Source organism: Rhincodon typus, chromosome 7, assembly GCF_021869965.1.
Source record: "Rhincodon typus isolate 14 chromosome 7, sRhiTyp1.1, whole genome shotgun sequence".
In the NCBI taxonomy this organism is placed as follows: Eukaryota; Metazoa; Chordata; class Chondrichthyes; order Orectolobiformes; family Rhincodontidae; genus Rhincodon; species Rhincodon typus.
In genome coordinates, this window is record NC_063338.1 from 46,810,837 (window position 1) to 46,836,817 (window position 25,981).

A 25,981-nucleotide genomic window follows, 5' to 3' on the forward strand; every position below is an offset into this window, starting at 1 on the left:
CTCTTTTTTCTAAAAACAAAAGCAGCATGGAATCTTTTAGAGCCATCCTGAGAAGGCAGACAACCATCAATTTAATATATCTTTGTTATTCAACTATGCAGCATTTTGTTCATACTGCAATTAACTCGGATCACAGATATTTTAGTCAACCTTTTCAGAAAGGTTATGATACATATCTGGAACAGGTGGGACTTGATCCTGGGCTTTCTAGCTCAGAGATAGGGATGCTACCACTGTGCCACAAGAACCCCTCAACCCAAATTGCATTCTTCCTCTCCAAAGTGGGACCTGACCATTTGATCTTTTGATTTAGAAACAAAACTGCTAACTGAAAGCTGTCACTAAATCAAACAATGATTACTTTCAATACATATAAGGTGAATCTCCCGATATGGACTTTGTGCAGCACGTACCACAAGGGAATATCCATGACACAGGAATGGCATATTTACATCAGTTGTTCGCTGAGCAATAAACAGGGCAATGAAGATTTTACGACTCATTTTTGTGTTTTATGGGTATGTACAAACACTATGACTGGAGAAGTTATGATTAAACTCGAAAGTAAGTAAAGCTGCCACTTTATCTTCCTATTCCCCCCATTATTTATACACATCTTTCAGCAATTATTATAAATTCCATCTGCGTGGCAATAATCCCGCCCCCCCCCGGCTGGAATCACCCATGGTGAATTCTTTTTAGCCTCATCAAATTCTGGTAAATTATTAAATGTAAGATGGAGTTGTTCACCTACGAGGCAGCTGGTTTCGGCGGTCACGTGCAGAGGACAGGTAGGAGCCAGGCGGCGCCTCTCGGATGGAAGTTGTTGGCTCTGGGGACGGTCCAAAGCGCAGAGCATGAGAGCGCGCGCCGGGCAGCGGGGACGCGCGCACAGAGCCTGCGGGTCTCGCTCCAGTCAAACTCTGTCAACTCTGTTCCAACTTCTGCAAAATCCTTATTCTGAGGCGACTTGTTTGTTTCAAGTTTAACACCGGGAAACCGGGGCTAGCAAGAACCTGCCAGATCAGGGTAAACTGGATTTCAGAATTTGGATGTTTTTAATCTCTTGCTGTTTCCTTTACTTCGAGGTCTTCATCGTTTCATGCCAGGTATGATTGACTTAAGAGATTGCTTTCAACTGTTTAAGGTACTTACACGCTTCCGAAAAGTTCGTGTTATATATTAATAATCTTATACAATTTGTTAATTTGTGTGCTTCTTCGTTGCAAAATCATGCCAGGATGTTGCTGGCAGGAGAGCTAGTGGGTGGACCTGTAAATTAGGGTGCTGTGCCAATGGTGACATGCCCATTGCTGGCCCACCCACCCCACTCCAAATTTAATAGCAGTGTTGGGGAAGCACCTGAGGCCCTCAAAGTGACAATTAAGCCCAAATAAGGGCCATATCCCACTGTAGCTCTTATTTAATAGGTGGTGAGACATGTTGGTGTTCAGCCTGTACCTGGTAGGTTTAACCATGTGGGCTGCTGGCTAGTTAGAGGGATGCTTCCCTCTGGACTCCTGGTGCCCACGGTTTTGCTTTCCGATGTCCACCCTCATCCTAACCAATGTGCCAAACATCACCCCCATCCTCTCTCCGCCAGGGTTTACCAGCTTGGTGCCACTGAGGTCATGGATGTACTTGCACACCTGGATCTATTGCAGAATGCCACCTCCTTGGCCAACTACAGTACCAGCTGTGTCCACTCCTCCTGCTGGAGCAGTTGGTATTTAGAGCTGCCAGACTATAGACCTAGTGCTGGAAAACAGAACTAGTGTAGAATTTGTACAGCTTTGGCGCTACAGATTCAATGAGATGAAGGGCCTCTTCTGTACATAAAGTTCTGTGATTCCACTACAAGACAGAGCTTTCTCCTGGACACTGATGGAAATCCTGCCTAACACTAATTAAATGGCCTTAGCCAAAAAAAAACTTTAAAGAAACTTAAAGAAGGATGAGTTTGTTAAGTAGAGGTTTATCCTAGAGATTGCTTGACCAAGCCAGTATTTCAGTGTCAGACTATGAACATTCTGAGATTGAGCGTGGGGCTTGTCCGCGCTCTCCATTTTTTCTTTTTCTTTTTTTTTTATTTTTCTTACCTGTTGAAGTCTGTCATGATGATGGCAGCAAGTAGGCCCATCACAAATTGGAGGCAGTCGGTGAGTGTGCCCTGCGCGGGCTCATGGAGGTGTCGTCGGAGGCAAGTTTGGGTTCCCAGTGGATTCTGCATTGACGAGGCGATCCTAGCGCCGAATCATGGCTGCTGCATTGGAGGCATGTTTGGGCCCAGTACGAGACAATGCAGCATCAGCAGCAGTTGCATTGGTGAGGTAGGCCCAATGCAGATTCATGGCGGTGACAGAATTGAGTTTGGGCTGGTGCAGTACCTGGCGGCATTGGTGCCATCTGCATTGGCAAAGTCCAGTGAGGACTCATAGTAGTGAAGGCATCAGTGGAGATAAGATGGCGCTAAAGAGTGGTGACTTTCATTACAGTGGGAGTGGTACAATGAAGGGAATCATGCCTGGCCACCAGGCCCATGGCCCATGACCCATGACAGAGTACTTAACAAGAAGGACTGTAAAGTTGAAGACCCATTTCTGAAGGGTCCTGACCCAAAACTTCAACTTTCCTGCCCCTCTGATGCTGCCTGGCCTGCTGTGTTCCTCTCGCTCCTCACTGTGTTATCTCTGACTCCAGCACTATCTCTCTGTAAAGCTGAACACTTTTTTTCCTTATTTCTTTACTCTTTTGCCTTTATATTCTGTGTTTTGGTTTATTTTCCTGTGTTTTAAGAAGATGCTGGAGAGTGGTGACACTTTACAACACTTTTCACTGTATTTTGTAACAAAATACACGTGACAATAAATAAAATCAAATCAAATTATTCCAATTAGAGGGGATTCTTGAATTTCATGCTCCTGGACCTTGACCTCACTTTGAGGATTTCTGACTGCACTGTGGCTATTACACTATCCTAGAATTGTTGGGGAAAAAAATGATGTGGAGTACAATATGTACCCTTTATTAAAAATCTTTAAGTAACAGCAACTTCTGGAGAGAAAGAGGCCCAGTGTGATTTGTAAATTCTTGCAAATTGCTGGACGATTTGCGTCATTCCACCCTTAAATGTGTGAAATGGCAGCTCGCTGTTTCAGAAATTGCAGTTGTTATGACCCCCTTAAAAACCAATGAGTTTAGAAAGAATTGAGGTCAAGAATATTAAGTATAGGAGTTGGCAATGTCATGTGGCGGGTGTACAGGACATTGATGAGGCTACTTATAGAATATTGCATACAATTCCAGTCACCTTCCTATAGCAAGGATATTGTTAAACTTGAGAGGGTGCAGAAAAGATTTACAAGAATGTTACCGGGACTGGAGTGTTTGAGTTAAGGGAGAGGCTGAATAGGCTGGGATTTGTTTTTTGGCCTGGGGCGTTAGAGGCTGAGGGGTGACCTTATAGAGGTTTATAAAATCATGAGGGGCATGGATAGGGTAAATAGCCAAAGTCTTTTTCCTAAGGTGGGGGAAAATCGAAAACTATGGGGCATAGGTTTAAAGTGAGAGAGGAAAGATTTTAAAAAGATCTGAGGGGTAACTTTTTCATACAGAGGGTGGTGCGTGATGGAACAAGCTGCCAGACAAAGTGGTGGAGGCAGGTACAATTACAACATTTAAAAGGCGTCTGGATGGGTAAACGAATAACAAGGGTTTAGTGGGATATTGGCCGTATGCTGGCAAATGGGACTAGGTCACATTGGGATCTATGTACGGTGTGGACGAATTGGACCGAAGGGTCTGTTTCCATGCTGTATGACTCTATGACAGAATTACAAAACAGAGTTTTACATTAAGACTTTTACAGCAGTAAACAAACTAAAATCAATGGACTAAACATTACATAATAGGCAATTAATATACTAAAGTACATAAAAGACACTTCCTCATTCATGCCACCTAAAATACTTTATGACCTATTAGTACACTACACCATGCTCTCAGCAGATATGTAACCTTGTAAATTAAGTTCCACACTCCTGACTTTTTAGCAGGCTCCCTTTTTCCTGCCACACATTTTCCAATGCCCCTCGAATGTCCTTTCACTCAAATCATTTGAGATTCATCAAACTGATTTTTGGCACCAAGGCTCACTCTGACAACCCCTTGGTCCTTTATTCTACACAAGTTCTGTTTCTTTAAAGAAAGTCATTTCTCCTTGGCATCTTACTTTTGAACTAATGCAAAACTCTTCCTTTGCTTTGTCTGGCAGCAAATATTTTGATCTTCCTGTCTGAGTCTCTGAGTTTGAGAGTCCATGCCCAGAAAGACCAATGGTTCCTCTTCTATATCAAGGTGTGAAAACTGGCACTTGATTTTTTTGTGGTTGTGTCTAGTAACACCACACTCGTGCTATGCACGGCTTAAATTTGTGCATGCACGTTTTACTGGATTTGCCTTTAAATTTGGTGTGGCTGTAAAGTAGGGGGTGGTGAGGTGAAGGAGTTGTTGTGAAGGGGAGAGGAAGTGAGGGTGTGAGAGAACATTCCCCTTTGCCGTGTCCTAACATCTTCGACATGTTCTCACTTACCCTACCAACCCCTCCTCAGAATTCCATTTCAATATCCTGCTTCCTTTCTATGCATGAGCAATGCCTGTGCGTATGACCCTATCAGAATTCTGTGATAATGTAGCGAGTCTAGAATTGGGCAGATTCTGTTTTCAGTTTGGTGCAGATGTGGGTATCAGCAGACACTGCCATTTTCTATAGGTTTCAAACTGGGTCTTTTTCCCCCAAGGACAACCATATCACATGGTCTCTCTTTGATCAGTGTTTACCATGATTTCACCATCTTCCATTCTATGACATCAGTTTTGTCTTGCATTACGGGAGACATTTTAAGACATAACAGTTCACATAAAGTCATAGTTTCATAACAAAACAAACTTGCTGCAGAAAGATAAGACAAGTACTTAAGAATGTAAGTGCCTTTTAAGGATGAGATTTACATTCTTGTAATGCTAATAAATCTTTCAATTTCTGGAAGAGAACAAATGAAACTGTGGTGGCAAACTGCAGAGAAACTGAAAGGCAGATTAGAACATTAGATTCCTGCATGTAGTTATTCTCCATATTTTCTTTTTGAAAACATTAAGAGTTTTGATTTTTTTCTAACTTTCCCATTCCATCTTTTTTCCTCTCTTTCTCTGTTTTGCTTTCTTTATCTAATTTATCTTAAATTCAGCCTATTTCTTCTCCATCACTCCTGTTTCTGCCAATTTCTTTGTATCTTATTGGTTAAGATAGATTGGTTTTTGGACACCTAACCCCCCCACTCTCCGTCCGAGATGCCCCATTGATCTTGTTGCACCATTGTTAGATTTGTACTTTCAGCAATTGTAGCACCATTTTTTTCCCAGCTGAAGGATAAGGAAAGGAATTAACAAACGGAGCACATATCCTGCTCCAAAAAATGTTTGGGCCACAGTGTTAGTACAAAGGACCATCAGTATTTTCATCCTTCTTTAAAAATTAAGACTGTATAAAGCTGCCTTTATAACAGGATAATTATACAAACATACAGGAGATTGCATAGTTATAGCAGGCTGAACTGAAGGTTGAAATGAATCTTGACTGAGGTATGACTCTGTGCATTATAATATTTGGTTTTGACTGGAGATTCTGGCCTTTGTTAGAATCTTAGAAAGGTTACAGAAGGCTATTTGGCCTGTTGAATCTGGACCAGAGCCTGAAACAGCAATCTGTTTAATCCCACCTCCTTTTTCTGCCCTTGCCCCATAACTTTGCAAAATTTTCCCCTTCAATTACTCATTTAATTCTCTTTTGAAAGTCACAATCAAATCTGTCTCCATCACACTTTGCAGTAATGCATTCCAGTTCAAACCACTTACTGCACAGAGACATTTTTCTCAAGTTGACCTTGGTTCTTTTGCATCATTTTAAGTCTGTGCCGTCTGGTTATCAATTCTTTTGCCGATGTGAACAGCTTCTTAGCTACCCTGTCTAGATCCTTTATGACTTTAATCTTCTCCATCAAATCTCTCAACTTTGTGTTCTAAGGAGAACAACCCCAGATTCTCTAGCCTCCTTGTAACTGATTTCTGTTATCCCTGAAACCAGTCTCAAACCTTTTCTGTATGTTCTCTAGGGTCTTCTTAGCTTATTGGCTGTTACCTTCAAAACCTAGAATTGATGCTGCTCTAGTCTCCAGTACATTTTGTATCACTGCACTTTGCAATTACTGCACTGCTAACTGACATGCATATTTGTTCTGTATTGATTCAGCTGCTACTCTAACCTATTTATCCAGTTGCAACCTGCATCAGTGTATACCTGCCTTGTATCAGACTAAATGGCAGCTAACTGAGATTGGAACCAGCCCATGAAGAAAGCAGATTAGTTAGTTGAGTATGAGCTTGTCCCCATGTGATAAAGGTCAAAAGCACTCACTCCACTCCCACTCTAGAGCTTGAGTGCAAACATCAAGGCTAATACTCCAGTGTAAGTACTGATGGAGTCCTGTGCTGTCAGATGTGCTATTTTTCAGGTGAGAAATCAAACGAGAAACAATCTGCCTCCTTGGGTGGATACGAAAGATCATTGACGTTATTTTGGAAAAGAAGCAGGCGAGTTTTTCCTTGTGCCCTAGCTAATATTTATCCTTTTACTAAAATCACAAAGAGATTGTCTGGTCTTTATCACTTTGCTGTGTGTGTAAGTATGCTGTGTGTAAATCAGCTGCTGTGTTTCCTGCAATGTGACGATTTCATAATGTATTTCATGGATGTACAGTGTTTTGAGACATCCTGTGGTCATGAAAAGCAGTCTATATTAATAAAAGTCTCTCCTTCTCTCCTTGTATTACACAATCTCAAGCACTGCCGAACATGGCACTGTGGCTAACTGGGTTGACAAACAAAGCCCCAGATCACCATGGGCCAAGCTACCGCACGTGCCCACTGACTACTCAGGGCCACCTGTTCCTTCTGCACATGAATGATGCTCACTTCAACATATCCAATCACTTATCTCCAGTTCTCAACATGGAAGTCAGATCAGGTACCTGACAACTTCTGCCTCCATGTTGTTTAGCATTAAACAGCATCTCATGCATGATCAATGAGTACCAAGGGTACACCTCCACCCCACCACCCCTGTCTGTTGACATCAGCATTTGGCATGGGCCAGCCTCTTAGAACCTTCTGATCCACTTCCAGGATGCTTCTGCACTTTAATGCTGCACCTGAGGCTGTACTGAGACTGATCATTATAATGCTGCTGCAAGGACACCTGTGTACACAGTGACTTGTGCCCAGCTTGGAGAGTGTACCACACTGCATCTCTGAATTGTCTGCTTGCTGTCATAGCATACACTCACTGAGCCTAACTGCATGCTTCAGTTCAAGGATTTGGAAATGGCCAGTCAGCTGCTCGGGGCACTCAGTGTCAGGATGTTCTCCACGTAGGGGGTGAAGAGCTGAATGTTGGGCTGCTCACTAGCTGTCTTATCTCATTGACCTGTGGTGGCTGTTTCTCTCCTGAAATGAGAGAGAGGTTTTACAGGATATGAAAGTGGGTGGCACAGCTGTTGCGTTATGGGTGGGGAGATGTCCTGAGTGAATGAGTATACAGTGCACAGAACATGCAGGGTTGGGGTGGGTGACAGTGAGTGAGCGAAGATGTTACAGGCAAAAGACTGAGCTTTAGAGGGAGGTGGCTACAGTAGCAGAGATAGTGATTGTGAGGTATTGAGAGAAAATGGTGGAACTTATGCAGGTGGAGTGGAGAAGGTCATTTACTTTCTTCCTACATTGCTGTGGATTCTTCCAGATGGCTGAGACTGCAAGACCCAGGTGGTCACCCCGGACTAGGTCTGGTGTCACAGCCTCTACTGCTTGTACCTGTGCTCCACCCTATTAAGCAGGGCCTCCTGGTTCCTGCCCACAGAGAGCACCAATTTCATCTTGTCTGCCAATTCTGGGCCAAATGTCAGGAACAGTGCATTCATACTGACAGAGCTTACCTGGGTGCACAGCCATCTCTTAAGGATGATATCAATTCCAGAATATCTGGTGGTTGGTGAGTTGTTCAGGGATAGGTTTTTTTAAAATTCAGTCATGGGTTGAGGGCATCGCTGGCTATTTATTCCCATCCCTAATTGCCCAGAGGGCAGTTAAGAGTCAACCACATTGCTGTGGGCCAGACCAGACCAGACCATTCCCTAAAGTGAACCAGATGGGCTTTTCCCCAACAACCGTCAGTGGTTTCATGGTCTTCATTAGACTCTTAATTCCAGTTTTTTTATTGAATTCAAATTACACTGTCTGCCGTGGCAGGATTAGAACCTGGGTCCCCAGAATATTACCTGAGTCTCTGGCTTAACAGTCCAGTGATATTACCTCCCCCGTGTCAAGTTAAGGCTGGGATTGGACAAGAGGGAAGCATTGGGGTTGGGTAGGTAGTTAATGAAGTGAGTTTGGGAAGATATGGTGAGGAGGCTTGCTAGATCTTGTGGTGAAATACCCTCCAAAAATTTTGATGCAACTCTCACTTAGCCAACATAATGTAAGATTCAGCCCATTGTACCGAGTTTCTAGTTAGTGATTAAATTTGGAGTTTATTTATGATTGGATTTCAAATCATTTGTTAAAAAAAACCGACTAATGTTTATACATATTCGAGGTCATTTTTCTCATTCAAAAGTATAATTTGAAATATTGTAAAATAATTATTTCCTAAATTGTCCACTTGCTACCTTAAATTAGTTAGATTCTAATAGCTTTGCGTTGAATAAAACTGAGTATCTTTAAAAAGGAACATCAATCTGTAAAACAAGCATTCCCAAAAGGTGTGTATTAAAGAAAGCTTTAGGCACTCCAAGTACGCATTCAATCTTCGGGATAGTAACGAAAGGGAAAAAAAAAGGTAGATCTGAAGAAGGGTCACTGGACTCAACACTGACTTTGCTTTCTCTCCACAGGTGCTGCCAGACCTGAGTTTTTCCCCCAATTTCTGCTTTTATTTCTGATTTCAAGCGTCCGCAGTTCTTTGGATTTTTGTTTGTTTCTGTTCAATTGTGTAGCGATTTGGTTTTTTTTTACAGTAAAAATATTTCTTTGTATCATAGGCATTTGTTTTTAAAAACATAAAAATGGATGGTCTCAGGAGCTAAATGGTTCAGAACCCCTGTTGTGGTGGCCTGACTTTAATTAGCTAGTTTGCACTTGTGGCCAACAGATGGCCTTGTAAAGCATCCCTGGATCTGCCTCATTATTCCAATTAGCTGGATCCCAAATTGCTTTGGTTTTTGATCACTCCACCAACCTTCATCACTTATCCTCAAGTAGGTCAACAATTAATTTATCAGATTTCCCGTGTTATGAAGAGAAACTAAAGTGGTCAGACTCTCAAAACTGGGAGCCTTGCTCGTTGAGAGATAGTAAGAACTGCCAATGCTGGAGTCAGAGATAACACAGTGTGGAGCTGGAGGAACAGTGGTAGCATTTGTGCCTGAGTCTGAAGGTTGTGGGTACCAGAACCATTCCAGAGACTCAAACATAATCTATATTAGTATCTCAGACCAGGATTGAGGGAATACTGATGATGCAGTAACCTGGATGATACTTTAACCAAGGTTCCTTCTGCTCTCTTGGGTGAGCGTAAAAGATCCCATGGTACTATACAGAGAAAAGCAGAGTTCTGCTTGAGTTTGGGCCAATGCTTGTAGCTCAGCGAACACCAGAACAAGATTATCTTGTCATTTACTTGACTGCTATTTGTGGTGCTTTAGGAGCAAATTAGATGCTGTATTTCCTACATTGCAATAATATTCCCAAAGTACTCCATTAACTTTAAAGTATTTTGGAACATCCTAAGGACATGAAAAGTGACAAATAGGAAATTAAATAGGAAAAGTAGTTTGATAATATGTAAATATTTATATTCTTATAAAATATTTTGAAAATGATCATCAAAGTTACCTTGACATTTGTTATAATTTGATTTGGAGGTGCTGGTGTTGGACAAGGTCAGAAGTTACATGACACCAGGTCATGGTTCAACAGGTTTATTTGAAATCACAAGCTTTTGGAGCGCTGCTCCAGCATCAGGTAAAGTCACCTGCTTGTGATTTCAAATAAGCCTGTTGGACTATAACGTGGTGTCGTGTGACTTTTGACCTTTGTAATAATATGTCATTGCCCTTTGCCTGTTTAATTTTGCATTGAATAAAAAAGTTCTGGATATGTAAAAGGATAAATATTCTAAATGATATTTGGATGACTATAAAATTAGTAACCACTGAACTATAAGACCTTTATGGTTTTATTTGCCAATGCTTTTTTCATATTATAGTTTTGAGAAATCAGAACATTGATCTCTGTGCAGTCATCGTACTTCTGTGGACAGAGGCTCAGAAGTGTGGGTACATGAGATTGAATTATTTGATGTCTTTTGAAATTAACCATTTTGATAATTTAGCAAAGTTCACTGGGAGCAATGTCAACTGTGATTCCATTGGGAACACACTGACTCTGAGTCAGAAGGTTCTAGGTCCCACTTCAGGACTTTGAACACAGATATTGATGCTGACATGCCAGTATGAGGAACTGTTGTTGAAAGTGCTATCCTTCAGATGAGATATTAAACAAAGGCCCTGCCTACTCTCTCAGATTGATGTAAAACGTCCCATGATACTTGTTTTGAAGAAAAGCAGGTGAATTATCCCCAATATCCTGTTTGATATTTATCCCTCAAACAACGTCACAAGAAATTAATTATTTTCATCATTGTAATTTTACTGTTTATTGGAGCTTATTGTGCACAATCTACCTGCTATATTTTCTATATTACAACAGTGACATTACTTCAAAAGTACTTAACTGATTCAACTTTGAGACATCAGATAGTCAGGATAGGCACTGTATAAGGGCAAGCCTTTTTTCAGTTTACAAAATGAAAAATTGAACCCTACAATTCAATGATAATGATATTATTTGTAACAAAGATGATTCAATTTTAGACCTGAACTAAACAAGATCCAAGTTTGTTGAAACTCATTTAATGAATTATAAAATAGTATCATTTGAATTTGTAATTAAATGATGGGTTTCTAAACACTTCTTGGTGTTGACAAAATGTTCAACTTTTACTTAGTACTTTTCAATTAATAAATTTATGCTCTGAACTCCACAGAATAAAATTTCACCAATAAGTAGATAGCATAATCATCTGCTTTGTCATTCACAGATTAATTAAACATTTGAATAGTTTGGAAAGGTTCATAATGCTATTACAATAGGGTGTGAATAATTTAATAGTGAGATCAACATCCAGCCTCCTGGGACACCAGTTACCTTAGTGATGGTTCAGAGAAATATGGGTGTACAATTGAATTAAGTGAATTCATTAGATTGCTGTCATTAAGATTGAATGCAATTTACAAAAATGCTTATATGTATATGCTACTTTACATTCATGGTGGGATTTTTATGAAACTTTGTCATTATGGATCATGATAACCTTTCTTGATGTTATGTTGTAAATTGCTGTACTGCAGACAAGCTGCTGTTGATTACGCAAAGGTACAGATGTTTGGGTGAAGGTTAAATTGAACAAAGCTTTTAATTACAAAGCTAAATTAGATGTATAATTTATATTGTCAAACCTTGATGCATTCCACACATTTGATTGAGAGGCACAGGCTTGTGTTACTGCTGCTAGCATCCTCCTAATAACTTGGAATTATATAAAACTATCTTCAGTATTACTAAATGTATACGTTGCATCAAATAAGGACAATTCCACAGGATTGATTCATCAGCTATGGTCAAGTGGAAAGGTTAAAGAATAGAGATAACAAAGTGGTTGTTAGTCCAATAGAAAGTGAGTCTGGAGAATTGATAATGGCAAACAAAAAGAGATGGCAGAATTGAACTGATATTTGCATCAGTCTCTACTATAGAGGATACACTTAACATCCCAGAAGCAGCTATAACTCAGGAAATGGAGATTCGGGAGAAACTCTGGAAAATTACTGCTAAAGTAGTGGTACTGAGTAAATTGTTGGAGCTGTGGGCTGACAAGTACTTGGGCCCTGATGAACTTCATCGTAGGATCTTAAAATAATTAGTTAGTAAGGTATTTGATGAATTGGTTCAAATTTTCCAAATCTCCCACGGTTCAGGGAAGACCCATTAAATTTGTTGAGGAAGTATTATGTGCTGCAGATATAAAAGGAACAGATGGTTGTACTGTACTTTGGATTTGCATCAGCACTTTATTAAGTACCACATCAAAAGTCACTGTGGAAAATAAAAGTCCAGGTGTAGGGGTAACAGATTGGCTGACTAAAAGAAAATGGTTCTGATGAAGAGTCACCAGATTCAATGTTAAGTCAGTTTGTCTTTTCCCATAGATGTTGCCAGGCCTGCTGGGTTTCACCAGCAATTTCTGTTTTTGTGATAGAAAGCAGAGTAGATACAAATGGGACTTTATCAGGTTGACAAGATGTAGCAAGTGTATGCCACAGGGATTAGTGCAAGGCCGTGACATGCCTGACAAACCCGATAGAATTCTTCGAGGAAATAACAAGCAAGTTAAATAAAGGAGAGCCAGTGGACACAATCTATTCAGATTTCCAGAAGGCCATTGATGAGGTGCCAAACAGGAAACTGCTAAATAAGAGTGCGTGTTGTTAGGGGCAAGGTACTGGCATGGATAGAGCAGAAGGCAGAGATAAAGGGGTCTTTTCCAGGGTGACAACCAGTGGACTTCCGCAGAGGTCCATGATGGACCCACAGCTATTCATATTATACGTAAATGATCTGGATGAAGGAACTGGAGGCATTGTTGCCGAGTTTGCAGATGACACAAAGATAAGTGGAGGGGCAGGTAGTGTTGAAGACGCAGGGAGGCTGCAGAAAGACATGAACAGGCTAGCAGAGTGGGAAAAGAAGTGAGATGGAATACAGTGTGGGAAAGTGTGAAGTTATACACTTTCATAGAAAGAACAGGGGCGCAAACTATTTTCCAAATGGAGAAAGGCTTTGGAAATCTAAAGCACAAAGGGGCTTGGGATCCTAGTTCAGGATACACTTAAGATTTACATTCAGGTTCAGTGGCAGTTAGGAAGGCAAATGCAATGTTAGCTTTCATTTCAAAAGGGCTAGAATACAAGAGCAGAGATGTACTGTTGAGGCGACATAAAGTTCTGGTCAGACCGCATATGGAATTTTGTGAGCAGTTTTGGGCATCTATGTAAAGAAGGATGTGCTGGCTTTGGAGGGTGGTCCAGAGGAGGGTTACAACAAATATCCCAGGAATGAAGGGTTTGTCATCGGAGGATCGGTTGAGGACTCTGGGTCTGTATTTGATGGAGTTTAGAAGGATGGTGGGGGTCTGATTGAAACTTAAAAAATACTGAGAGGTCTAGATAGTGTGAATGTGGAGAAGATGCTTCCACTAGTAGGAGACACTAGGATCTTAGGACACAGCCTTCGAGTGAAAGGATGACCCTTTGCCACTGAGATGGAGGAATTTCTTCACTCAGAAGGTGGTGAATCTGCAGAACTTATTGCTGTGGAGGCTACATCATTTAAGATAGAGATACATTCTTGATTTGTAAGGGGATCAAGTGTTATGGGGAGAAGACAGGAGAATGGGGTTAAGAAATACATCAGTCATGATCAAATGGTGGAGCAGACTCGATGGGCTGAACATCCTAATTCTTCTCCTATGTCTTATGGTCTTGTAGACCTCAACTAGTTACATTTTACATAAATGATGGGTGAAAGTACAGAAAGCATGATTGCTAAATTTGCTGATGATGCAAAGATAGATAACAAAAACTAAGATGTGACAAGAACTTGGTTATGAAAAGATAGAGTTAGGATGAATGAGTGGGAAAAGATGTCGCAAATGGAGTATAATATGAGAAAACATGAAGTTTTCCACTTAAGCAGCAGGAAATCTAAAAAAATTGATTCAATTTGAGAGAATTTGCAGACATCTAAGATGCAGAGGGATTTGGGTATCCTCAAGCATGAATCGCAAAATGTTAGTATGCACGTACAGCAAATAATTAGGAAAGCTAATAGAATGTTATCATTTATTACAAGGAGAATTGAATGCAGAAGTATGTTAAAAGCATAAGAAGCAACTTGAATGAAACGTACAAGATCCTGAGAGTGCTAAACTGGATAGATGTGACCAACTAGACAGGATGTCTCCACTTGTGTGAGAATCTAAAGCTAGAGGTCTTTTTAAAAATAAAGGAATATCCATTCAATACAGAGATGAAGCAAAAAGTTTTTGAATGGGGTTTGTGAATCTTTGAAACTCGCTTCCTGAAAAGACTGTGGAACCAAAATCTCAGATGTATTCAAAGGTAGGAGTGAATAGATTATCTGTAAAATGTTAAAAGGATACCTCAAATGTAGGCTGAAATGCAGATTTGAGGATACAATCAGATCAGCCATGATTTTATTAAATGGTAGAGTGGGCTCGATGGTTTACTCGGTTCCTTGTTCAATTGTTCACAAGAACAGGAGCAGGAACTAAATTTAGCTGAAGTTCTTGGATTGTTGAGTTGATTTAAGTAAACTTACAAGCAAATTAATTCCTGTCAAATTTATGGCAAAAGCAGTTGTGCCACCATATTCACAGCACATTAAGCTTTGCTTTTCTCCTTTTGAGTGTGTGTACGGTGAAAATTATGATTAAGAACATAAGCACATGAGAAATAGGAGCAGAAGTGGAATATTTGACCCTTTGAATCACTCTGTCTTTGAATAAGATCATGGCTGGTCTGATCATAACCTTGATTCCACTTTTCTGCCGCATAATAATCCTTAACATCCTTGCAGCTCGGATCAGTCTAGCCTTGAATACATTCAAAGACCAAGCTTCCACTGCTGTCTGGAGTGGAACATTTGCTGATTACATGAAGGTTGGTGGAGTTGTGGACAATGTGGAGGGCTGATGTAAGTTGCATTGGGACATTGACAGGATGCAGAGCTGGGCAAAGAAGTTGCAGATAGAATTCAACCCAGAAAAGTGTGAAGTGATTCATTTTGGAAGGTCAAATTTGAATGCAGAATACAGGGTTAATGGCAGAATGTGTGGAATGCGCTGCCGGCAGTGGTAGTGGGGTCAGAAACTTGAGACTTTTGAGCGACTCTTGGATAGGCACATGGATGATAGTAAAATGTAGGGTTTGCAGCGTAGATTGATTACTAGGTTGGCACAACATCGTGGGCCAAAGGGCCTGTACTGTGCTGTAATGTTCTATGTTCTATGTATAAAGAATAGATGCTCAGAATAGATTGTTCTTCACCTCCTGATTAAATGGGACACTCCTTATTTTTAAAAGGTGTGCCATCTAGTTCTAGATTTGCACATGAAAAAACATCCTCCGAGCACCTACCTTGTCGAACCTCTCCTTAATCTTACATATTTCAATAAGTTCTCCTTTTAGGGACATGGGAACCAGAATAGATCATTCATCCCGCCAAGCCTGCTCAGACATTCAATAGATGGTCAGGCTATTTTGGATCTGGTAATGTCTAATGAAGCAGGTTTAATAAAAGACGACAAGATAAGAGATTCCCTAGGAAATCGTGATCATAACATGGTAGAATTTAGCATTTAGTTTGAGATGGAGGAACTTCGCTCAGAAACAACTGTACTCAGCTTAAAAAGTGTAATTACAAAGAAATGAAGACAAAGCTAGCTGGATTCGACTGCAAAAGGACTTTAGCAGCCAAGACAGTTGAGAAACAATGGCAGACTTAAGAAAATAGTTTATGGCTCACAGCAAAGGAGTGAGGAAGAACGGTTCTACATTGTTAACCAGGGAATTTAATGTTGGAATCAAATTTAAATATTTGGGTGTCCTTATCCATAAACCACAAAATGCTAGCATCCAAGTTCAGCAGTTAATAAGAAGGCAAATGGAATGTTGGCCTTTATTTCAAAGGGAATGGACTAAAAAGTAGGGAAGTTTTGCTAAAACTATACAAGGCACTGAACAGAACACAGATGGAATACAGTGAACAGTTTTGGAGTTGTTATGTAAGGAAAGACATACTGTCATTGAGGTAGTCCACAGAAGGTTCACTAGGTTCAGTTCCTGAATATGGAGAGATTTTCTTGCAAAGAGAGGTTGAGTAGGTTGGGCCTTTTCTTATTGGAGTTTAGAAGAATGTGAAGCAACCATATTGAAACATAGAAGATGCTTATGAGTCTTGACATGATTGATGCTCAAAGGTGTTTTCTCTTTTGTGGGACAGTCTAGGACTAGAGGGCATAATTTCAGAATAAGGGCTTCCCCCATTTAAGACAGATGAGGAAATTATGTGAAATTCTTTACTGTAAAGGGCAGTAGATCTTGGGTTCTTGTATATCTTCAAAGCTGATATGGACAGATTTTTAATTAGTAAGAGAATAAAAGACTGTGGAGAAAAGGCAGCAAACTGGCGTTGAGTTGAGGGTTATCAGATCAGCCATAATCTCATTGAATGGCAGAGCAGATTCAATGGGCTGACTGATCTATTTCTGCTTCTACATCTTATAGTCTTCTTTACTTTGGGATATATCCAGGGTTGCACTTAAATTCAAAAACTGATCTTATGCTTACAAAGATTAGTAACCACTGATTTAGACTGCCTGGCAGTCACCCATTCCCTCTGTATCTGTAAGTGCAGAACCTGAATTGTGACTACCTTCCCAAAGATGCTTTCCATGTAATTCTCTGGCATGCAGATGCACAATAGTGGCTCCAGTTACTACTCACATTCAAAAACCCAGAACTTAAGCTTGTCAGTGACTCTTGCAGATGTGTTTTGTAGGACACATGCTGTATCCATGATTTCCCATAATTTGGCTGACTTGCCATACCACAACATAAAAGTTTTGCTATTATAATTAGAGTGTGTAAAATATCTTCTCACCTATCCACTTCTACTGTACCACCGTAACAGCCATTGATTTGAGGCTGAAAAACGTATGTTTAAAAAAAACCTCCTTCCCCTCTTTAGTGAATTCCTTTATCCACCAAACTTCCACTTTTTATGTGCTTTATATCTTGTATAGTTTATGCATCCACAGCAGAATTCAATAGTTGCTCAACCTTACCTCAGAAGATAACCCTTACAAAAAGTTATGTCCTATTAATACCATTCTTCAACTTGATTAGCATAGTTTTTGATCAAAAATAAAGTACAGGTTAGTGTGTTTCTAGTGTTTCAGACTGCAACATATGCATCACCAGATCTGGCTGATCCAAATAAAGTGATATATCATGACTCACTTGCCTCTGCCAAATTTGCCCTCAGCTCTAGGTTTGTCATGGAGGGCCAAAGATATTAAGTTTCCTTCATCACTTAAAAACAGTTTCTTAAACATCCCCCCGATCCATTTACCTTCGTACCTAACAAGTGCAAGGAACTTATAGATTTCACTATGATTGAACTATGCCATTCAAATGAATATGTTGCTCATCTTTGCCAAAGCCCTGGCCTTCCGTTCTTCTTTGTAGTTTTTCCTCTAAGTCACAACATGGTCTCTTTGAGTTCCTTTTGCTCACGACACCCTTCTAAATTTGTGCTGGTCCTTTTTTTTCATTGAAGTGATGTACAATCTGACTACTCTTCCTGTCCCCATCTGGCTGGTATTATAATGTATTGTAACCTCACCTCAGGTACCATTCCTCTGCTTTCAAAACAGTGTCACCATATCATTCCTTACCTGGCCCTTCCATATTTGCAAACCGTATCGTTACCAGACTTCCTTTCCCTTTCGTATTGAAGATGTTGTCACCTGCCATGTCTGTGCCAATCTTTCCTGCAATTCTGTTTCAATCTGTTTGATAGATTTCTGTCAAAGCAGTGAAATGACCCTAATCAAAGTGAAAAATGATTTCCTCTTACTATGACCATGATACACTACTTTCCTTGACCTCTCAGCCTTTGACACAGTGGAACCTCAAATAAAAAAAACCCATCTTAAAATGGCACACAATTCTAGGTACGGTTTATGCTTCCACTTAGCATAAGCATTCTGCATCCAAAGCAGAAGTTCCAACTTTGTGTTCCTCCTTAAAAATTATGGAGAGAAATTCCTTTTATTGCAAGTTCTAATTTAAGATTTGTTTCATTTTTAGTGTAAAAGCAGGACAAAATTAGGCCTCAACCAGGGCAATTTCAGAGAAAATGACAGGCCACAATGAATTACGTTCAGACGCCATTTTTATGTATTTCACAAACAGCCTCTAACTTAACCTCTCCGTAATTATTTATTAAATTAGAATTAAAGCCACATATTGTGGCTTCAGCCACTTACGTGCTTATGATGGTGGGATAATAAGAAAAAATTGCCTGATTTACACAGGAGAACAATTGTGATGTGCATTTAGTGAATTGTGCCCTTGCTGCATGATCTGAGCCGATCTTTGATGGATTACATCAGTCTTTCGGTGCTATTAGTGCTAATGGTAGGTGTACTGCTGTCTTATTAAAGATCCACCTGCAAATGTGAGTTTGATGCACATTATTGTCACCACAGCAGGGCCCTACGAGGAACAGATTATGTAACTCATGTTCTTTTTTCTTAATTAAACCAAGGTTAGATATCTGAATACATTTCATCTCTGACAGCAGTACAGTAGAGCAAGAAAAATGCATTTTTTGTCAGGAATAAAGCACACATCCATCTTCAAACATGATTGTTAAGTGAACAGTGGACATTTTTCTTCAATCCAGGAGCTTCTGTTGCAAACTCTCCATCTGAAATAGATCCATAGTAACACTTTTTCATGTCGGGTAAGAATCAGATGCCATTTGGCCCATCGAGTCTGCGCCAACCCTCCATAGAGCATCCCACCCAGACCTACCATCCCTGCAACCTCACACTTACCATGGCCAGTTCATCTAACCCACACATCTTTGGACTGTGGGAGGAAACCCATGCAGATGTAGCGAAAACATGCACATTTCAGACGGTCAACCAAGGCTGGAATCGAACCCGGGTTAGCTGGTTGCTAACCGCTGTGTCACTCCTCAAGAACGATATTCTCTTAACTGCAGTGCTGTTTTAAAAAAAATTCTACCTTCGTTGGACTGTTACACTACTATCTTTCTGATAAACCTGGGTTCAGCTGTTCAATGAATCTTAATTATCAACCAACATTGAAATCTGATCAAGGTGTGCATTTTAAAAATGTTCCACCCTGTGTTGATTACTGATAAAATTTTGAAAGCTTGCAGAAATCGTTTAAAAAAAATGCTGTTGTGGGGTGGGAATTGGTCATGTAACACTCTTTCTTTTGTGCGAAAAATTAGCACAAAGTGCATGTGAATATGGTTCTTTCCTCGCACCGAATCTGTCGGAAGTGAACGAGTTCCAATTAACAATTTCGAAGTGTTCGATGAACCAAACTAAGATAGGCATTACGCCGTCGACAATTCTAATCGGGACTGTAAATCGGTTTTACAAGCACACGATCAAATCGAACGTAAACCGGATCTTGATAATTTCATTGAGTCTATGTCTCACTCGTTATCCTCTTCAAATGACTGGAGGTTGCCTGGTAAAAGGTAAGTGACATTTGTTTTTAAACTTGTGTTGAGTGATGTAAGGTGTGTAGCACCAGATGCAAATCAAAACTGCAGATTGTTATCGGGCATGGCTCACATTTCTTACCCAGAGATAGTAAGAACCGCCGATGCTGGAGTCAGATGGTCCCGACCCGAAACGTCAACTTTCCTACTCCTACTCCTCTGATGCCGCGTGGCCTGCTGTGTTTCTCCAGCTCCACACTGTGTTATCACATTTCTTACTTGCTGTCTGTCCTCCGCTCTTGGGAGCCTTTCCCGGTCTCTGAATGGTGACTACCATCAGGAAGCACGAGAGGAAGCCACAACTCGCCTATTTTATGCGTGAGGCTTAACAGTCAGCCAACCTCACACAGGTGGATTTAACAAGTGTTCTGGGCGTTGTTATATTTTAGTCATTTTTTTCCTATTATTAAGGGAATTAGTTTCTTGAACACTGTTTTTGTTTTGCTTCTCTAACTCATCTCAAAATTTATCCACAAGTCTGTAATTTGTTTAAAACAGTACAGCAGAGAAGTCAAATGTAGAGTATTAAAATATCCTTTTTTTATATGTTCTATTCACACCATCTCCATCAGATACTGGTTGCCTTAATTTGAAACCTCTTCATTCTAGAATAATGGAAACGGTTTGGAGATGGTTCACTAGGTTGAAGTTTGGGCTGAAGGGAATTTCTTAATGAAGAAAAGTTGATCAGGTTGTCTGTAATTATTGGAGGTCAGCAGAATGAGTGAGTGGTGATCTTATTGAATATGTAATATTCTGAGGGGTTTTAACAAGGCAGATGCTGAAAGAGATAGTTAGAACTGCAGATGCTGGAGTCAGGGATAACACAGTGTGGAGCTGGAGGAACACAGCAGGCCAGGCAGCATCAGAGGAGCAGGAAAGTTGACATTTTGGGTCGGGACCCTTCTTCAGAAATCAGATACTGAAAGAATGTTTCTGCTCATGATGGAATCTGGAACTAGAGAACATTATGGATTTATTACTTTAAAACAAATGAGGAACAATTTCTTGAAGGTCATTAATGTTTAGATACTTTCAGTTTTGGAGGATGGATCGTTAGAACTGCTAAGCAGAGATAGATATTTTTGATTGACAAAGGAAGGATTATGTGGAACAGTCAGAAAAGTGGAGTTAAGATCACAATCTGATCTGATTGAATGGCAGAGCAGGACCTAACAGGCCCACTCCTACTCCTGATCTTTAAGTGCAGTACTGTGTACAGTTTTTCTGAATTCTGTACTGATTTATTTGCAAGACTATTTAATAATATCCTGTAATATTTTTGCTGGTAGTTATTCTGAAACAAATGTATGCTTCTGCAGAAGGTGAGAGTATCTTGTCCAATGTAAATCTCTCAGCCAATATCTGAAAAACAGACCAACTGGTTAACTGTCTCATTACCGGTTGAAGAAATTTTGCTCTGTGCAATAACTGTCCTGTTTCCCAAAATTATAATGGTGACTGCCTCCATAATTAATACAAAGTGAAGTATGTTAACACATCCTGTGAATGTAAATGGTGCTATGGAAATATAAGTTCATTTCTTTGTAATAGCCATCTCAAATTTAGTAGCAAAATTATGGAAATATAACCATTTAGTGGAGGAGAGAAAATTAAATGGAGCATACTTAAGATGTTTAAAATTCTTGGGGGGAGCTTCTCTTGAATAATGAAGGTGTAATTGATTTGTTTATAAGACTAGAAAACATTAGTACATCCATTTAGTGCTTTGGTGGTGACTTGTGCTGATCAGACAGTAGATATTTCATAGCAAATGGCTCACCTCCTGATTCCCTTAAGCATCTCCATCGTTTGCAAGGAACAAACAGGAGTGTGATGGAATACCTGCTATCTGCCTGGATGAGCGTAGTTTCAACAGCACTCAAGAAGTTTGGTCATATACAAAGCTGTCTCTTTAAGTACCTGCTATGCTTGCTGTGTCTATCTGTATGATGCATTGCAATCACTGACCTAGACTTCTTTGGTAACATCCAATCTGTCAGTTCCTAGAAGTGATAGCAGCATAAGTATCATCTTGAAGTTATCAAATGAACTTAAAAAGTGTATATCTTTTCCTTCATCGCTGACTAAAATGCTGGAATCTCCTGCCCAAGGCACAAGGTTTGATGATAAAAAACACACCCAGTACATTGACTACAGTGAATTGCAATGAAAACTCACTATCACTTACTCAGGACAAATAGTGAGGATAATAACAACTAGTTTTGCCACATTTTTTCTCCATTCTGAAAATGATTAGCTGGAAATGGAGATTTCTCTATTGAGGTACTCTCTCCATTACAATAGAGAATATGAAAGCTCCCCATCTTGTAGAAGATGCTTCCAGCAATAGCAATCTTGAATCTAGGCTGAGTTGAAATGGCTTAATTTGATTGTTAGTATGTTTTCTTCCTATGAATCAGTGCTGATTTAGTTTTGAGTTCTCTCCTTGTCACTGAGATTGTGATGGATGCAGTACTTTGTCCAAAAATGAGAATTGCCTCACTTTAGAGTAGGCTTTCTTTTTACATTCTTTAGAAACACGAAAACAAGTTTATCTTTTCTACAGTCACTTGTGTACTGCTTGTTAAATTTTGTTCTTGCCATCTGTTTGAAATATAATATTAGCTCTCCACTTAATTTTGATGAAACATGCTCATAATTATCTAAACTATTATTGTGATTTTGCGATGACCCAAGTTCTGTTCTCAGCAAAGAAAATGCACAGATGTTATATAATCTTGGTGTTATGTGGTTTTTCAGTTCCAGAATCTCTCCCTTTCAACTTGACAGATGTGCAAGTACTTTTATTCTTCCACATTTTTCCAATGTTTCATTTTCAATCCTGTTTATCTTCTTTGAATACAATTCTTTCTCTATATCCATGCTCCTCCCAATTCTTTAACAACCATGTTTCCCAAGGTATTCCTTTTTTTATAATAAATCAGTTCTACAGTTTAGTGTTGAGTTCCTACTACTACTGACCTCATTGTAGGATCAAAACAATCTTTTGAAAACTTAAGAGATTAGGTGCTGGGCGGGTGGCCAGGAATCACAGTTAAACAGTTTGCCTTTATTCATGCCGCTCCCACTCAAACCCACTGTGCTCTTCCAGTGGCTGATATTAAAGTACACTCTAAGCCTGGAACGTCTGGCTATTCTAGGTTAACAATTCTCAACATTTTTACACCTGTAAATGTTTTATTTAAGAATAAAGAAAATTGCGTATGCAGCAACCTAAACTCCATGCATACAGGCAGGTACGCCTGTAGGAGAAACAGTTCATAGAAACCATTTCTCTATCTACCGCAATTCCCTGTTTCAAAATGTAATCATTTATTGGATGAATACAAAAGAGGATTTAACTTAGATTAGACATTATTGTCCCAGCAGTTATTTGTGGACTTGTAAACCAGGCCCAGAAAGTGGATGTGTTGTGGGTAAACCGTCACTAATTACCTTTAATCGCAGCGACTTATTAAGAAATATCACAGACAATGAAGTACTGAAACAGTGATTTAAACTTTATTGCATGTAGCAACAAAATAAGACCCCTCAAGTAAGCAAGGTAAGCTTTAGAACTCAACTTGGCTATTACCTGATTATGGTGGAATTTAGCTACAATTCCAACCAACAGGGTCTGTTTCTGGAATGTCTAGGGTTTGATCCATGTACAATGTTGTTCTTTGAAGTTCTGCTGCTGCATTGTGCTGCAGATTATATAGATTTTCATTTTTCAGGTCTACGGTGTTACAATATTAAGGACCCTTTAGATTCTAACATCCAAATTATTGGCTATTCCTCTGAAACCATCAAGTCTGCAGCTTATCAGAAGTAGTTTTCTGGTTCCTTGTTACATTTGGCATTGACTGTCTGACTGAAGGCTTTGCATTCCTGCAGTTAACTCCTTAAATTCTTCTGCAGGGCAATCAGTTGTCCTTGTGGCATGAAGTGGCCAGTTATCAAACAGTTGTCAAAACAGTTTTGTTCATGTTGCTTTGACTCCTCCTTCTCCCAGACATGGCTAATTGCTTTCAATTCCTCTATAAGTTGGTCCTTGTCCCGTAATAGTTTATTCTAGTGTTACTGCTGCTTTTTTCAATCTATGAAGGGTTATTAAAGTTCTGAAGTTTATAATATCACAGGTATTAGAAGGAAAATAAGAGCTTATAAATGAACACAAGAAATCATATACACAAATAAATAAGCTGTAACTGTGAAAGTGAGCAACATTGCTTGTTTCACTGTCACTCCTTTCTGAGTGTGTCTCGCTTTTGCGCATACACTCTTTTCCTTTATTCACAGATTGAATTCCCCGTGCCCAAACTAAAGGAATAGCACAAGATATCAGGTATTATAACTTTTTCAGTAACAAAAAAACTGCAAAGAGTATTGACTAAACTACAGAACAGAAAATCATTAATGTCTTAATGCAACCAGTAACCCCACATCCCATAAATGTACACGTCTTACAGCATTGTTTCCATAGGATTACAGACTTTACGGGAAATCAAGTGCTGGAGGAACTCAGCAGGTCTGGCAACATCTGTGGAGAGAGAAACAAAGTTAACATTTTGAGCCCAATATGATACTACTTCAAACCCAGACTTAACTGTATGAGCAAATGATGTCTTCCTTTTTTTTAGTTAGACTGATTCTGCAGACTTTAGCATACTCCTCTGCTTGTACAAATATGTACAAAAGCTCCAAGTGAACAGAATGTACATTGTACTTTTCAAAATACTTCCACATTTATTTTGTTTACTGTGTGGAACATTCTTCATTGGTTATGTTTCATGAACTCCCAATTTTTGCTCTTTGTATACGTATATCTCACAACAGATCTTGGGGAAGGGAGGTGGCAGAATTTTCCCACGACAAAACCAATTAAGTTGAACTCATTTTAAGATTAGAATTAAATTAGTTTGATCTGAGAAAAAAGTGTGTCTGTTTGCAAAAAGATAAAGTATTTTAAAGTACACATTTCGTATTACTAAATCATTTTGTGTCAGGAATAACTCCTAGACGTAACTTGATATCCTTTTAGCCAGACAATGAAGTGCAGTAAAAACCAATATTTAGTTTGATAATAACATTAATACTTTTGCAGGTTACTAATGAGTTTGGTTGCCAAATCAATCAGAAAATCACCTTTAATAAGAATTGCTGGAATTGAAAGTATAGAATTAAATGGTTCACATGTATCCTAAACTAGAACTAGAACTAGAACCAGAACTGAAGTCTTGCCTTGTTTCAACACAAATTGGGTTTTTACATTACGAGTTGTGGAATGGGTAATAACTGAAAGGAAGCACTGCTGGATTGAAAGATTGATGTCTTTTTATCGCAATTTTTCTAATGTTGTACTTCTAATATTTGGATGCATGCTCGAAAATAATAATGCAAAATTACACCAAAATATTTTAAGCGGCTGTAGAAATATGTATGTTCTTTAAAAATATCCTGAAGTACTTTGTTTTCATTAAGCAAATCCTAATATATAGAAATTAAATTTGAGGGATTTTTAATCTTAATTACAGACAGCTAATTATTTTTATAGTTTGATCTCATGCAAGTTGGCTGAATGATTACCATGGCAACTAAGATGCTTTGAATTGTATTTCATTCCTCATCAAAATAACCTTCACTAAAAGCAACACTTTAAAAAGAACTGTTTTATTGCAATGTGTTACATTTTTAACATAACAACAATAGGACTAACTATTTATTTTCTATTCTAATCAAACATGAGGACATGAAGTATAAGAAATGTAGAAGGGTCTAGACCTGAAACATCAGCTTTCCTGCTCCTCTGATGCTGCTTGGCCTGCTGTGTTCATCCAGCTCTACATCTTCTTATCTGACATGAAGTATAACTTTTGTTCCACAAATGGAGAATATTTAGACTTAATACTACTATTGTGCTTCTTAAATGGTCTATTTTACTTGTGAAATAAATGTCATTGTCAAGAATTTCCTGTTCTGTTATCAACATTGATGTAATTATTCAGAGTGAAGGGGCAGCCTTAGTAATGGCGCAATAAAAGCAACAGATATTGGAAATACTCTGCAGGTTAACTTGTTCTAAGAGTGACCTGTCATCAGTTTATTTCAAATTTTCAGTATCTGTAATATAAAGTGCTTTTGTATTTGTGATTTTACAAACTTTTCTCCCCATGATCTTCCCAATAAATCAACCCATACTGAATGAAATTTATTTGTATAAAATGAGATACTACTTCCAAGTCAATAGCAGCACTATGTGTACCATCTACAAGATGCACAGCAGAAATTTACCAAAGTTCTTTAGGCAGCACCTTCCAAATCTCAATCATTACCATCT

General features: G+C 39.3%; 1 protein-coding gene across 4 annotated transcripts in view; it reads left to right on the top strand.

The window, feature by feature from the left end:
* The first annotated feature begins 927 nt into the window (after window positions 1-927).
* The window catches only part of myo3b (myosin IIIB), a 516,799-nt gene continuing 491,745 nt past the window's right edge, over window positions 928-25,981 (top strand). For all 4 annotated transcript variants that reach the window (XM_048598929.1, XM_048598928.1, XM_048598930.1 and 1 more), the window contains exon 1: window positions 928-1,109. The gene's annotated coding sequence lies outside the window, so the exon portion shown is untranslated. The remainder of the gene's footprint in view (window positions 1,110-25,981) is intronic.